We start from the raw sequence: 15551 nt of genomic DNA, 5'->3' as shown, positions 1-15551 counted from the left end.
GGTCGGGATGATCACTTGTAGTCCTTGAAGACCATTTTTGCAGACACTTTTAAAATTTTGTAAGTTATTGAGTATACCCTTGTAAATAAATTTTGGTGGATACCTACCTTTTCCATTGATGTTAAAGGGGGAGAATGAGGATTGAAAAATGATGTATATTCTTAGGGGGATCTTGTTGAGTTGTTGAGTTGTTGCAGTTTTGAAGTCTTGTAGTTACGGTGTCATTTTTAATCAAGTGTTACCGTCAATGCTAAAGGGAGAGATTGTTGGAAAGAGACACTATACTAGTTGAATTTAGTGCATTAGGAATGTTTCAGGGTTGCCATTGATGGTAACTTAGATCAGATATTGCATCTAGTATATGCAAAATTATTCTATAGAAGTTTGATATCCATTTTTCTTAAGTTTGGAAGGTGGAATACATAGTATGAGTATATTGAGCGAAATTCAATTTTGGTTGCGGTGGAAGAGGTAGTTGATTGGATATTAGAAACAACTTATTTCACCATCCTAGTCTCTGGTATTGATTCTCATGCAAGATTGAAGTTTTGTTATCCAATAATTTAGGAACAACAGAGTTATTTAGTGTAGCATGTTATGCGAAATCTTTGGGATGATTTTGGTGATTGGTTTTGAGTTCGAGATGGTCGAGCCAACATGTGTGAAGCTTATTAAGAAAAAATTTAGGTCCACATATGGATTTGTAATCAGATTGATCAAACTTATGGTTACATGTTTCATGTTGCATGTTATGTTGTTTTTGGGGCCGACATGGAATTGATTTATTTTGATGGTGCAGATATATAAGAATGATTCATTTGAGCATTTTGGTATGAGATGTGAGTGTGCGAAGATTGTATGAGTGATTTTGTGAAGTTTTGTGTGTGTGATTGTAATTTTTTGTGCTTTGGTATATGACAGAGTAGCAAAATGGAGAAGATAGACATAACAGTGGAAGAAGGCCTTTTGCACCTAACTGAAACTGCATTTTGGCATTTGTAGATGGTACTCTTCAATTCAGACAATCTTGTTGTCATTTTTAATCATTTGTAAGGTAATGAACCTTCCTCCAGGGTTATAGCCCTCTTTTATAATTGAGCAGTGAGGTCTGGGCAGTGTGCCTGAATGCATGTGCATTACTATCTTATAATATTATGATACTCCTGATCACAGTATTATAATATTGTGGGTCTCAATCCCACCATGGTTTTTCCCTTTCCGAGCTTCCACATAAAAATTATGGTGCTATGGTTTTGTGCTTATTTTCATTTTGTTTCTACACTTTTCTTTTATTCATTTGCATATGGTGGTTTAAGAATCAGGTTAAGAAAGTTATTAATTATAGAACATTGATTCACCCCCCCTCTCAGTATTCTTTGATTCCAACATCCTACATTTGATCAATTTCATGTGAAGTTGGGATATCCTTGTCTCTCTTCCATGAAAGCGATCACTTCTACTGTTCATAAGTGTTTGAAATTTCCTCATGATGGTAAAATCATAACTATTAATCATAGCATATATGAACCTATGGTGAGGCATGGAGATGTTTGTCCTGAATATTTTTGTTGTAAACAATTCCAACCTCTTCAACCTAGAAGTGATTCTCTCTTTAAATCATATCAAAAATGGAAAAATGAGATGATTTTATCCTTTAGTAAACCTAGAAATCCAACACTTAGTCTTCCTCTTGATGATCATATACTTCTTCATGAGGACAGGATTATTCTTCCTCCCAAGGAAAGAAATAATCTTCTTCCCAAAGAGGAACCTATTTATTCTCCTAAAGATAAGACTATCCTTCCTCCTAAGGAAATTGATATTTTTTTTCCTAAGGAAGGATCCATTCCTTTTCATAAGAATGAGTCCATTCTTCCCCCTAAAGGTAGAAATGATCTTCCTCCTAAGTTTCAATCTATTCCTCCTAAGGGTCGACCTATTCCTCCTCCTCATGATGGAATTGGTCTTGCTCCCACACCTCCCATTCCTCCTTTATATGGTGTGGTTTTGCCTCATACATCTTACAAACGGAAGCGAATGGCCTCTCCTATTGTTCAACCTAAAAGACCTTCTCATATGCATCCTTCCTTCAAAAAAGAAAAGAAGCCTATATCTGATGAACCTAAACCTTCACAACCTTCTACTAAAACCAAAAGAAACTATTCTATGAGAGAATGCCAACCAAGATGTCATGCGAAAGCTCATGAACTTGCTTCCCAAACCATGTCTTCCCCCAAGACACCAACCCTTGATATATAATTCCATTTTCTCAACCTTATCCTAACCAAGATATTCAACCTAATTCTCCAAGATGCAAAATGCTTAAGACAAATGATGGTTCAAGTTCTATTCCTATTAGAGCTCCTATTTTTGTTAATCTTGATGAAGAAATAGGTGAGAATGTTGTTAATGATGAAAATGTTGATCCTAATATTTTTGATGATGAATATGAATATGTTGATGTTGATAATTATTTATCTAAACTATTTTCAAAAGCATTAATCCTAGCTCCTAGTAACAGACAAAGTGACTCATCATTAGAGCATGGTCCTTGTTTGGAACTTGTGATAGCTCCATCTATAGTGCTCGATGTTGCTCCACTTGCATGTTTCCCACCTTCCTGAAATAATAATAATTAGAAAGATCGAGGGGCGGGCGATGTGCTTGGTTAGCTTCATTAGCACCATAAATTCTCTCCCTCTCTCCTCCCTTGCTTGTTTGTGACCTTCTATTTTTTTTATCTCAATTCTTCTTTTTGTTGTCCCTAGTGTTGTCCACTTGAAGACAATACAAAGCATTGAGATCTCTTTTGGTCTCTCCCATGTTGACTCAAAAGACACATGTATTCCCTTCTTCCATGGTGGTTTCCTATCTTTGGAGGATGAGGATAATTATTTGCATATACATACAGATGATATACACAAGTTCATACATCCTCACAAATGGTATAAGAAGGAATATGTCATGATGAATTTCATCACCAACATTAATACTTACAAAGAAAAAGATTGCATTGAACATTTGGGAGTTGTTAATATGTTTTTATTAGAAGAATAAAGACATATTATCATTTAACAAGCATTGTAATTAAGACACGTTGTTTCATTTTGAGACAAGTTGTTTTGAATTTGGTGGCTCTTCCTTATAAAGGAATTATTTTCATTTTTTAAGAGACATCTTTAAATATAGAAGCAATTCATTTTTCTTGTTAATCTATATCAAATTCTATTCTAGTAATATTAAATCCTTCTATTGTGGCACATTATATCAATTTATGCTTTGGATTCATATTCACTTACTGTGTGGTTAAAAGTAACCATAATTATTTCAAGTGTCTTGTATTCAACTCTATGCTACTATTTATGTTAATTTGTTCATCAAGGGTGAATTAAGTTAATCAAAGGATTCAAATTACTCTGTGTGGTTTTTTGGATAATTCTTTCAAGGAAAGACATAGTTGAGTAAATCACAGATATAGTTAAGTACTTGAATATCAAGAAAGAGGTAATTGACAGATTCATGCAAGGTGTGGATTCAAAATTGTCTAGTATGGTGATGTAAGAGATTATCTTATGCATAAATTGCCTCCATACCCAATAGAAGGAAGGAATTGATCACTAAATACTTTATATTTCAATACATTTTCATTATAATTTACTTAAAAGGCCAAAACTGTACAATATAATCCAAATAAATCTGCTACAACCCACTTAAGGTAAACCCACCTAGGTATTAGCAAAACCTGAAGTGTAGGGATTAGTAACCATATTTGGTTCATTCAATTAGTTTGCCAAGGTTGATTGTTAGACTTAATTATAGAATTTGGCCTATTCTTATAGTTTAACAGAAGTTGTAGTTTTGAGCTCCAACAAGAGCTATTGAATTTGCTGCCTTGTTTTGAATACATAGGATTTTCTCAAAGACAATATGGTCAAAATACTTCTTGAAATCATCTACAATACTTTTATGTGGAATTTGTTTTTCATATTTGGCTAGATAGTCATCATTGACCTATATTATCATTAGTTGAGAGTCATCATATACATGAAGGTCCTTAATCTTCCACTGTATTGTTGTGCGAAGCCCAGTGATAAGAGCTTCATTTTCTGCCATGTTATTTATGCAAGGGAAATTGAATATATATGACTTTGGAATAACATCACTTGAGGTGTTATGAATAATACTCCTATCCCCGCTCCATGACTGGTATAGGATTCATCAAAGTACAATTTCTATTTTTTGGACACATCTATGGTAAACATTGATTCTTCAGGAAAGTCTATCAATATTGAACAATTTTCTTGAATTGGAGATTCTTCTACTTAGTCTACAATTATCTACCCTTTCATATCCTTTCTATCCACAATGCCAAACTCACTTAGGATTATAACCCACTTAGCTAATCTTCCAGTGAGAGTTTCTTTGTTCAAGAGGTACTTAAGCAGATCAATTTTTGCAATGAGCTTTGTTTTGTGATTGAGCATATAATGTTGCAACTTTTGTGATGCAAAGATGATGATAATGCATGCACATTCAATGGGAGTGTAGTTCAGTTCATAACTAACCAATGTTATACTAATATAGTAAATTTATTGATCTCTTCCTTGATTATCATTTTGTGCCAAGTGGGATCCTAAAGATGAATTGGTAGGCAAGATGTACAACAAAGGTTTTCCAAGAGTAGGTTGTACTAATACTAGTGATTGAAGCAAATAATCCTTCAATTCTTGAAAGGCTTCTTAACACCAGTCCGTCCTCTTGAATGATACTCATTTTTTGAGTAAATATTAAAAGGGTTGACATTGATCTACAATTTGGGTAATGAACCTCTTGATTGACTATAATTTCCCTTATATGATTCTTATTTTTGTGGTGGAGGCATTTAAAGAATAGCTTTCACTTTGGTTGGGTCCACTTCAAAATTCCTTTGTTTGATACAATGAATCTAAACAATTTTTTTGATATGTCACCAAAGATACATTTCTTTGGATTCAATAAAACCTTATACTATTCTAATCTATCAAAGATTTAGGTGAGAATAATAAGATGATTTTCTCTTGTGGTTGACTTTACCAAGAGATCATCGACATAGTTTTCCATGATGCCATGTATCATATCATGAAACAATATTGTCATAGCTCTTTAATATGTTGCTCCAACATTCTTAAGTTTGAAGGGCATGACATTCCAACTTTAGATTCCCCAGGGGTAGGTGAAATCAGTTTTGTGTTGGTCTTCTAGTGCTATTCTTATTTGGTTGTACCCAAAAAAGCCATCCATTAGTGAGAGCATTTCATGTCTAGCAGTAAGGTCCATAGTCATATCAATGTTTGGCAGTGGAAAGTTGTCTTTTGGATAGGCTTTGTTCAAATATCTAAAATCAATACATATTCTAATTCCCCCATTTGGTTTTGTTATAGATATCAGATTTGATATCCATTCAACATAATAGATAGGCCTGATGAAATCCACATCTAGCAGCTTTTTCAATTCAACTTTGACCAATAGATAAATTTGAGGGTTCATTTTTCTTAATTTTTGCTTATATGGCTTTGCTACTAGAAGAAGAGGTAAGTGATGAAGAACCAATTTAGGATCTAGATCCAGAATGTTAGCATAGGACCATGCGAAATTGATTTGTCTTCCTTTGAAAAACTTGGTAAAATTTTCTTTTTTCTTTTGGCTTAAGAGATTGTGCAGTCAGAAGGCGCCTTTTGATTTTCACTTTGAGATCAAGTATTTTCATTTTCTTTTTTATTTTTAATTTTTTTTTCATGGCTAGAAAGTGGACTAGCTTTCCCAAAATATGCTGCTTTGTTAAGGTCTATATAGTGAAGCTAAGTTTACAGTCCCAAAGTGGTATTCCTTCTTGAACTCCTAGGAATTTCACAATTGCTTCATCATTTTTAATCCAATCCAAATGTGGTGGATTTTGTTGGTTCCAATTGATAAGTTGAGGATATACAAGGAAAATGTCATCGTCATTGTTAGAATAGGTGATAGGGTAGGGGTCAAGGTACAAGCACAGGTATCCAAATAATGTCTCCCAGAGTTAGGGTCAAGTTATTTGTCCTCATATATAATACCATCATCAATGATTTCTTGGTGATAATAGGATTTATTAAAGGCATATGTACTAGAATTGTGGAGAGAATCCAATTCATAGTCGTTAGAATCAGTTTCAATGTAACTCTCCTCTTTAGATTCTTCATGAGTAGTTGTGATAACTTCTTCAAAGGGAGGTAACAGGGTATTTGTGGTTTCCACCACTATTTGTCTATTATTCTTACTTGTAGACCCTTCTTCCATTTTTTCCATAACCCTATCCTTGATTTATAGGGTTTTTTCATAGGAAGAATTGGTTCTATCACTCCTTGTCCTTCTGCTCCAAGACTAGTAGTACCATCATATCTATGTCTTTGTAACATTATGAACCCCTTTCCATATTTCTCTAGAGGGAGTTGGATTGAATGTCTATCTTCTTCATCTTTATATAGCCATTTTGAAATGTCTTCTTCTAAGGATTCTTCATTAAGCTCCCCCCATGTAATAAAGGAGGTAGAAGGTGAATACCAGATGATGGATTTTCCTTTATAGTGTTGATCATTATTTGGTTGAGGCTTCCCAAAGGATCTTGGTGATATAGGAAACTTCCTGATGTAGAAGGCTTCTGTGTAGGAATAATCTCCACATCCCTTATCATTTATGTAGATTTTGATATTAGGTTGATAAGTGGATGGAGCATATGTTTTTGAAAGTGACAATGATTCTTGAAAATGGGATTTGAGTGGAGCATATGTTTTTGAAAGTGACAATGATTCTTGATTGATTGGAACCTAATTATCAATATTGGCTCTTAGTTTATTGCAGTACTAGAAAGGATTGGGATCTCTTGTTATTGTATTCTCTATGTCATTGTGCAAAAAATTCACATGCTGATGATAAGTGGATGGCACCCCTTTCATTGCATGAATCCAAGGGTGATCAAGGAGCAAGTTATAACCAAGCTCAAGGTCTAGAACTTGAAACACTGTGTTAGTAGTCACTGGATTGACTCTTATTGGTATAGTAATTATTTGTTTACATGGGTTCTCCACATCATCATACGCTTTTATATTAATTTTCTTAGAATCATCCACACTATGCTTGGAGTATACTAGTCCTTTAACCAACTTTATTGTGAAAATGTTGAGATTATATCCACCATCAATTTGGTTCCTTCTAATCTTGTGTTCATGGATGTATACTTCAAGGTGGAGAGGGTCATTATGTGAAGGTTTATGTGCTAGGACATAATGTTGGGTGAAAGTGACGCGAGGCATAGTGAAAAGATTGCCAACCATGGCTTTAAATGCATTGATATAAATATAATGGGTACCATGAATTCACATAAGGATTTATCCAAGATGTCTTTGTGGCTTGGTAAAATGTGAAGGAACTAAAAAATTGAGATCTAGGTAGGGGTTTTCTTAAAATGGTCTACTAGGCTATATTGACTAGCTGGATGGGAGGTAGATGGTTCTCCTTGAAGAATCACTTTGAAGCGACATGTCACTACTATGCAATCGAGAATTTTTCTTTTGATAGTGATAGTAGTGATAGTTTCATTAACTTGGCTAAGCGCTAGTATAATTAGCCTTGTTTTTCTAAGACCTTGAGTTGGAGGTTTTAGCTTTGTCATGGTTTTGAAAGGGATTTTTAAAGATTATATAATCATTATCGAACATTTTGTTTTTATTTTCAATAGATATATCACCTTGATCAACAAGAGATTTTATGAGACTCTTGAGCTTATAAGAGTTCAAGGTCTTATGACCTTTGACTCTATGGTAGTCACAAAATTTGTTGTCATTCCACTAGATCAGCTTGAAAGGGCTAGACTCCTATGATTTAGCCTTTGGTAATTTTATTACATTAGATTGGATCAAATTCTTAAGTGCGGACTCAATAGGCTCTTCAAGTAGAGTATGAGTTCACCTTGGATTATTAGTTCTTGGTACACATTGTGGATTTGATTGAGCCATATTAGTTGAACTATCATTGTTGATCATTTGACTTTTATTAGAAGTGGATGTGCTTGTACTATTAGGGCCTTGGAGACATATTATAGTTTGGTCATGATTGATCACTTTGGAATATGCCACTCCATCATTTGTAACATTCTTATTCCTTGACCAAAACTTATTTTCTTTGTTGGATTCGTTATTAGCTTGATCGCCTTATTTAATAGTTTTTAAGATACCTTATGCAATAAGGTCTTTTTCACACTTTAGCCCCTTTAAGTTAATTGGTGTAACAAATCCAAGAATTGCATTTGTACTGGATATTTCATTTGGGGGACCATATTTTTATTAAACATATCAACTTTCCCTTTCTCAAGTATATGACAAGGGAATTTTCAAGCAAGTGGTGAAGGACTGTCCCTCTTTTTTCTTAGTGGCACATAAATCCATTAGTGTAACTAGATCATCAATGTTATGAGAGAAGTGTGCCATAATTGTTTTTGCTAATTCACCCCACAAGTGTATTTTGGGAGAGAGATGAGAGAACCATTCCATTGGTTGACCCCCAATATTTCAAGGGAAGAGGCACACCAATTGTGTGTCTTTATCGACCACCTCTATGCAAGTAGTAAAGAACTCATGAATGTAATCTTGAGGATCACCTTTTCCCTTGTATTTTCAAACTTTGAAACTTCAAAATCGGGTGGGAAAGGCAACATGTAGATTTTTTTATCGAAAGGATAGGGGCATAGATCTTCTCTAGTGTAACTCTTCTTCGTGCCCCCATTTTCCTGGAGATTGGACATCTGCCATCGTAGGCTCCAGACTTGTATAAACATGTAAGTTTTAGTCAATAGAGCTTGAACACCTAGATTAGGATCTATAAATGGAGTGGTGTTAGTGTAAGTAGGTGGATACTGAAATTTGAAATGGATAAAAATATAAGAATGGCTTGAAGTGCTTGGTGAGGTGAAATAGGTAAAATAGATGTCGACATTTGATTGTGTTCCATTGAAAGGATTTTGTGAACCTTGATTAGGAGGTGAAATAGTTTGGTAGCTGAAAGTGATACAATGAGAACAAAAGTAGGAATTTGATGCATTGGTTATGGCTTGCAAAAGAGCACTATTACTCATTTTTTGATGAAACACATATTTGCTTGAGTTATCGAGGATGGTGTATTGGATTAGAGCTCTAGTTTTAAACATTAGCACTAGAGGATGCAAGAGCTTGGGTTGCAATGACATTGGTTTGACTATGTTGATGGGATTATTATAGAGGGACATTAACATAGCACTTTGTGTGGTACGTTGGGTAGTGCCCACTAAAGGAAACCTGGTAGGGACTTGTTGGGAGGATTATACTTGTGTATGTTCTATAGATCGAGAAAATTGAGCTCTTGGATGCATTATGATGGTGACATTAAAGTTTGGGGACAAGTTAGCACCATTTTGTGCTAACAATAAGACATATTAGTTAGGGTCATGATTTAGAAGGGCGTTGATTATTGCAAAAACTTGTGGGTCTTGTTGTGCATCTTCAAGTTTTTATAGAGTTTACCCCTTTGGATGTTTTCGACAGAAGACAGATTATTGGGATTAGATGAGGCATGACCCATGAAAGCGGTTGTTCTTTTAACTTGTCTACGTGAGTATGACCTAAGGTCAATGATGCTTTTTGGGTTAAAATTTGGGTTTTTATATGGATCCATTGAATGCTTACCTGTTTGTGATCAAGTAATAGGCATGGAAGATTCTTAAAAAAGACTGTAAAGGATGACAAAAGATGATGACTATGTTTTTGGTCTTTTTAAAATTTTTGGATTCACGTTGTGAAAAATTTAAGGTTAGGGTTAAATTAAGACAATAAAACCACTAAATGACCTAATTCACCATTACATTAGGGAGGAAACAAATATAATAGATCTATCCTTGAAATACCAAGATTCTGATAAGATTCCATGCTCCTTTTGATTGGGCCTTTCTCCTCCCCTATATTGAGTTGATTTGATTGAATTGTTGAAGATTGAGAAAAAATAGGTGATAATTGAAACAATCTAATAGAAACAGTAAGCTACAAACATCTTATAGATCCACCAACTTAGATTTGAGTAAAACAATATGTTTCTAATCTGTTCCCAGAAGTTTGAGCTGATTTTTTAGGACCTAGTATCAATTTTCCATGGTCCATTGAATTTATTGTCATCAAAAGATGAACATGTTCATCTCTGTGAATTTTGTCGATCCTTTTGATTACAATTATGTACCTATTCCTACACATAGAGAAAAGGGAAAAATTGTTGGGAATAGGGGTTTGCCTTACGTAAAACCCCCATTTTGGAATTAACCATGAAATTGAATTGATAAATATATGAAAGACTATAATAAAATGCTTTTCTTTTGAGGGAAAGGTTGAAAATGATTGAAACGCTAATGATATACCTCAATGAAGTTTTATTTGTCTCCACAAAGGAATTAGGGTCTCATTTCGATTGTCTCCATAAAACATAGATCATGAATGTCATCTCTAGTGCTAGAATCTTGACTTCACTTTTGCTCCAATGCTTGATGAAAGACTGATTGCTTGCTCACTTGAATTTTCTAAAGTATAATTGAGATCTTGAATGAGGTTAGGAATTGAATTAGGGTTAAAATGAGAAGGGTAGACCTCCTTTTATACTTGCTTGTCAAAAATCAAATTAAATTTTTGCAATAGGCCGAGACGAGGCTAGTTTTCCCGCTCACCAAAGATGACTGTTAGAGGGGGCCAATTTAGATCCTAATTGAAAGGCCTAGGGCGTATATGTCATGGTCTTGATTTAGGACCAAGGCATGGTACGTCCTAGTCTTTATTTGGGACCATGTGGTGGGACATCCTAGTCCTGGAAATTAGGACTCCAAATTGGGGGCTAAGCTAGAAAATTGATGAAAATGTGAAGTAGATGGGTGGTGTGAGTAGAATCAGTATTATAGTCAGGCCTTGGAAGACAAAACACCAAAGCGAGGGCTAAGTGAGGACAAAATTGTAGGCAAGTACAATTTAGGATGCTACAAGGATTAATACAACTAAGGATGCTAAACTATGTTTTTGATTTTTTTTTGAAACTTTGGGTTGATGACAACAAAGCTAAGGTAAACCTATTTATTTTTGGGATTTTTTCAAGATTGTTGAATGAGAATGTAAGGACTATGCAAACTTATGATCCCGATTCTTAGGAAATTTAGAAGCACAGAACTATGAATGTTCACTTAAAGGTATTGAAAAAATACCTTGAACTGAAACAAGATGAGGATTGATTGGATATTTGATCAAAGTTTTGACCCTAAGCTAGACTTATGAGCATAAGGGTTAAACTTGAAGATTTGGTTGATTGGTGATGACAAAATTTTAAGAAGGTCTTGGCATCTGAATGATCATTAAGGTTTAATCCTAAGACTAGAATTTTTGGATCTCCTTGGGAATGAATGACACCTATAATGTAGTAGGACTAAAGACGCTAATATTTGGAAGCTTGATTTTATGCAAAGGTGACACTAAGGGAACTTATGTTTCAAATTTGATCTTTTGGAACTATGACAACTCTAAGAAGAGGGAACTAGATGCATCTATAGACTCTATAGGATAGATCAATCACAAAGATAAAACTGTCTTGGATCCCAATTGAATGATTTAATTGACCCTTTGGATTACTAATTTGAACCATCAATTGCAAAACTGGATCTTGGCTAATGTGAAAGACATTACAATCAGATACAAAAGTTGATTGGCAATTGTGAAAATAACTAAGATCAAATGTGAAATTATGATAGGTTAGATGCACAAATTGATAAGACAATTGCAAAATTTTGTCTTAGTTTGGGAATTGGAAATTTTATTGATTGTTTGAAGAAAAGTTCATATATATTAAGTGATCAGATAGTCAAAATAGAAAAAATACAATGTGATTGTGGACTTGGAATCCTCTAAGATTCAGAGTTATGTATAAAAGGGCCTAAATTAGCCCAAAAGTGAATAGGCACTACTAGTATTGCACAATGATTTTTAGAAAACAATCCTACACAAGGCTACAAAAGGGCACTACTCAATAGGGCCCCCATTGAAATAAAATAAATATCCATGGCATATAGATAAAGATCTAGGCCTACAAAATATTTATCTTCTCTCTTATCCTGAAGGTTCAAAAACCTTATGCAATGAGGATTTCTTGCTTTACCATGCGAGGTACATGGGGGCTATCTACTAGATATGGTTTGCACTCCTTGAACTATCAAGTATGGGATTTGGGCTTCTAATTACAATGTAATGCCCATACCCTAGCTAGATTTGTAAAACTCGTTTGACCATGATTGACTTCCTATGTGGGATTCTTGAAAGGTAGGTTAACCATGGTGAAATGTGTAGTTTAGATAATATAAATAACTGTGCATACTTATTATTGTGCTTTTGCATCTATTTTCGTGTAAATGTAATTGTTCCTAACCCTTGAGATAAATCTTGAGCTAACGCCTTCATTGAATATGTATATGTATATGCATGCTTGTATGAATTCATGGGTGCAGGAGATTGCAGGTACAACACCGCTTAGGGCAGGGTTCATCTCCTTTGGGATTTGCAAGGTTGAGTATGCCTCTTTCATCTTTAGAATTCGGATTTGGTGGTCATATAACTCTCGTCTTGCCTTAGCCATGGTTAGGTGAGCATCGTGTGTGGATTCATGCGGCTTGCTTTTCATTGGGATGTGTGTCGAGAGATTTGGAGGACTTCCTCGATTTGCATGCCTTGCACGAGGTAAGTGGAGTTTGTTGTTCTAGGTATTAAATTCAAATTTATAAGTAGATGTGCACATTAGTAATTTAGAAATTTAAATGGGTAGCTTCCTTTATATGATTAATCATTAATTTAAGAGATTGCTTTAAATTATTATCGTGGCAAGCTTAAGGTATTTAACTGGGGTTAGTGTGCTCATTTGCGCATTTGTAACATTTACGCATTTGTAGTTGAGAAATTAGAATAAATAAGACTCTTGCATTAGATTAGTCATTTATTTAAAAATGTCGCGTTATTATGTTATAGCGAGTTAATTTAATAGCTAATTTTAAAATAATGAATTTAATGAGTTATGCGTTTTGGAAAGGAAAAACTTAAAAGCCAATTGAGAAATAGAAATAAATTACTCATCTTCGCATGTTGGGAGAAAAAGGGTAAATTATTATTATTTAAAAGAAATTATTTCTTTTTTTTTATAAAGTTGATATAGTGTAAATGATTGATTTTTGAGGTTTAAATTAATTTAAATACATCATCCCTGTTAACAGTTCAAAATGTAGAAGTAGGCCTAAAATTTATAGTGAGAAATTAAAATTTAAAAACGCAATAAGAAATGGAAGCTTTTTAATTTTAAAGGAAAAATGAATAAGAGGGATTGAATAAGAGGTTTCCATTTTTCATCCATTTTATTTTAAAAATAAATGCCTAATTTCAAAATTCAAAATTAGGGCAAAATTAGGGTTTCTCCTTTTTAACCTAGTTTTGTAAGCATTTTGGGGGTTCTTTTGCTTGGGAGTTTTTTTGGAAAAAATGGGGGGATTTGCATTGGAGCAACAGATTGGGGAAGCTCTTCATCAAGATTCATGCCCGGAATTGCATTATGAGGTAGGATTCGAATCTACTCCTTTATTTGTTTGTTGAATACAAAAAAATAGTATCACCCATGAATGTTTTGAGGCTTAGTTTCAGTTTTCTCCCAATCTTGGTTGTTCTTGAATCAAACCCTCATTCTTGATGGATTTTGTGATTTTAAACTTGTTAGGAAAATTTTCTCCCATAATGGAGATTTTGGGTATAAATCTGGAAATCCATTTTATGGCTGTTAAAAAAAATGGGTATAGGGTTTTTACATTCCTTTTGTCATTCCTTTTGGTTTATTTCAAAATTTTTTTTAAAAAAAAGAAGAGAAGCTGTTGGAAAAAGAAGTTTTACAAACTGTATTTCATTTTGCTGTGTGACCCTTTTTACTTTTGACAGTAGAAAAGAAATTGTTTAAAAAAAAAAAAATTTCAAAAAAAATATATATAAAACAAAAAAAAAAATTGCAGAAACCCCATGGCGGGTATAAACCCCCACCATGGGGTGTGAGGGTAGCGTCTGCTACCATGGTAGCGGACTGCTACCAAATGGTAGCAGCGCTACCATGGCAGCCGCTGGCTACCCTTTGGTAGTAGCCGCTACCCATGGTAGCGTGAGCTGCCCTTGGGGGCCACGTGGAACCCCCACCCCAATGCTATCTAAGTTTTTTTTTTTTTTTGGTATTTGTTTTTAAATTTATTTTAATTTAAAAAAAAAAATAAATAAATAATTCCCACGATATAATAAAATAAATAATTTGGGTTTTATTAATAGTTTTTTTTTATATAAAGTTTTTTTAAATAATAATTAATTTTTATTAATATATATTAAACATGGAGATTATTATATGTATGAATAAATAATAAATTTGAAATTTGAATGTTATTAGATAATGCGATTAATATATATATATATATTCGAAGGAAATTTATATGTATATATATTGAATAGCTTTTTTAACAATTGGTGATTTCACTTTTTAAAATATTACGATATTCAGGAACAACTTGTGATTCGATCTGATCATTCTGTGAACTTAGAAATAGGAAACTAAATGTTAAAGTGTTTTAAGTTCATCATGATAATTTTGAAGAAACTCAACTGATATGCTAACGAGATCATCAGAAACTTAATAATGTGTCGATTTGAGGTTCGAAAGTAGATGATACCTTCTTTTAGTGAAACAAATAGTTTAGTCATTCCTTCCCCGATGAAGTGAAATAGATAACGGTAAAGAAGGCAAGTTCTTGCTAGGATTGTTTTTGGACTCTATCACCGGTTTCCTTGTGTTGGTCATAGCCAGTTACATTCCTAGTCAGGGTGTCGTCAGTCATTAGTACTTGTAATTTGCTTGAAGTGTTCAGTTGGATCCGCTTCAAAAGGGATCACTATGTAAATTCCGACCGAGACGTCTGTTGTATATTGATTTTATTCGCCTAAGTGGCAAGATGTAAAGACTTATAGATCATGTATTCCTAACGATATAATACCAAAGGGGTCTTGCAGTTGAGCAGACCTGGAGACGTAGCCCCTTTAGGGGTGAACTCCGAGATCATATCTGTGTTATGCGATGTTTTAGTTTCCCTTGTTTCATGCTTTAAGTTATTCATGTATGGATGCTATTCATAAGTGTATGATGGAAAATTAACGAATTTAAATCAAATGCACAAAATCAGACATCTTGAGGAATGTAGTTATTTAGGTTCATAAAACATTGTAAATTATGATGATGGCAAAGTATTTAAAATATTGTAATTAAAGTTGTGAAAAAAAAAAAGTATTTGGATAGTGTGAATTAAAAGTTGTAATAGTGGATATAATTCTTACTAGATTACACCATTGGATTTACTTGTTAATAAGCATGTAAATTGAACAAATGATTAGGGGAAACAAAGATAGAATTAATGTTATAATTTCTAAGTG

Source organism: Cryptomeria japonica, chromosome 10 (genome assembly GCF_030272615.1).
Source record: "Cryptomeria japonica chromosome 10, Sugi_1.0, whole genome shotgun sequence".
Classification (NCBI taxonomy): Eukaryota; Viridiplantae; Streptophyta; class Pinopsida; order Cupressales; family Cupressaceae; genus Cryptomeria; species Cryptomeria japonica.
The sequence above is the reverse complement of the archived record's forward strand: the minus strand, read 5'-3'. Positions refer to the sequence as shown.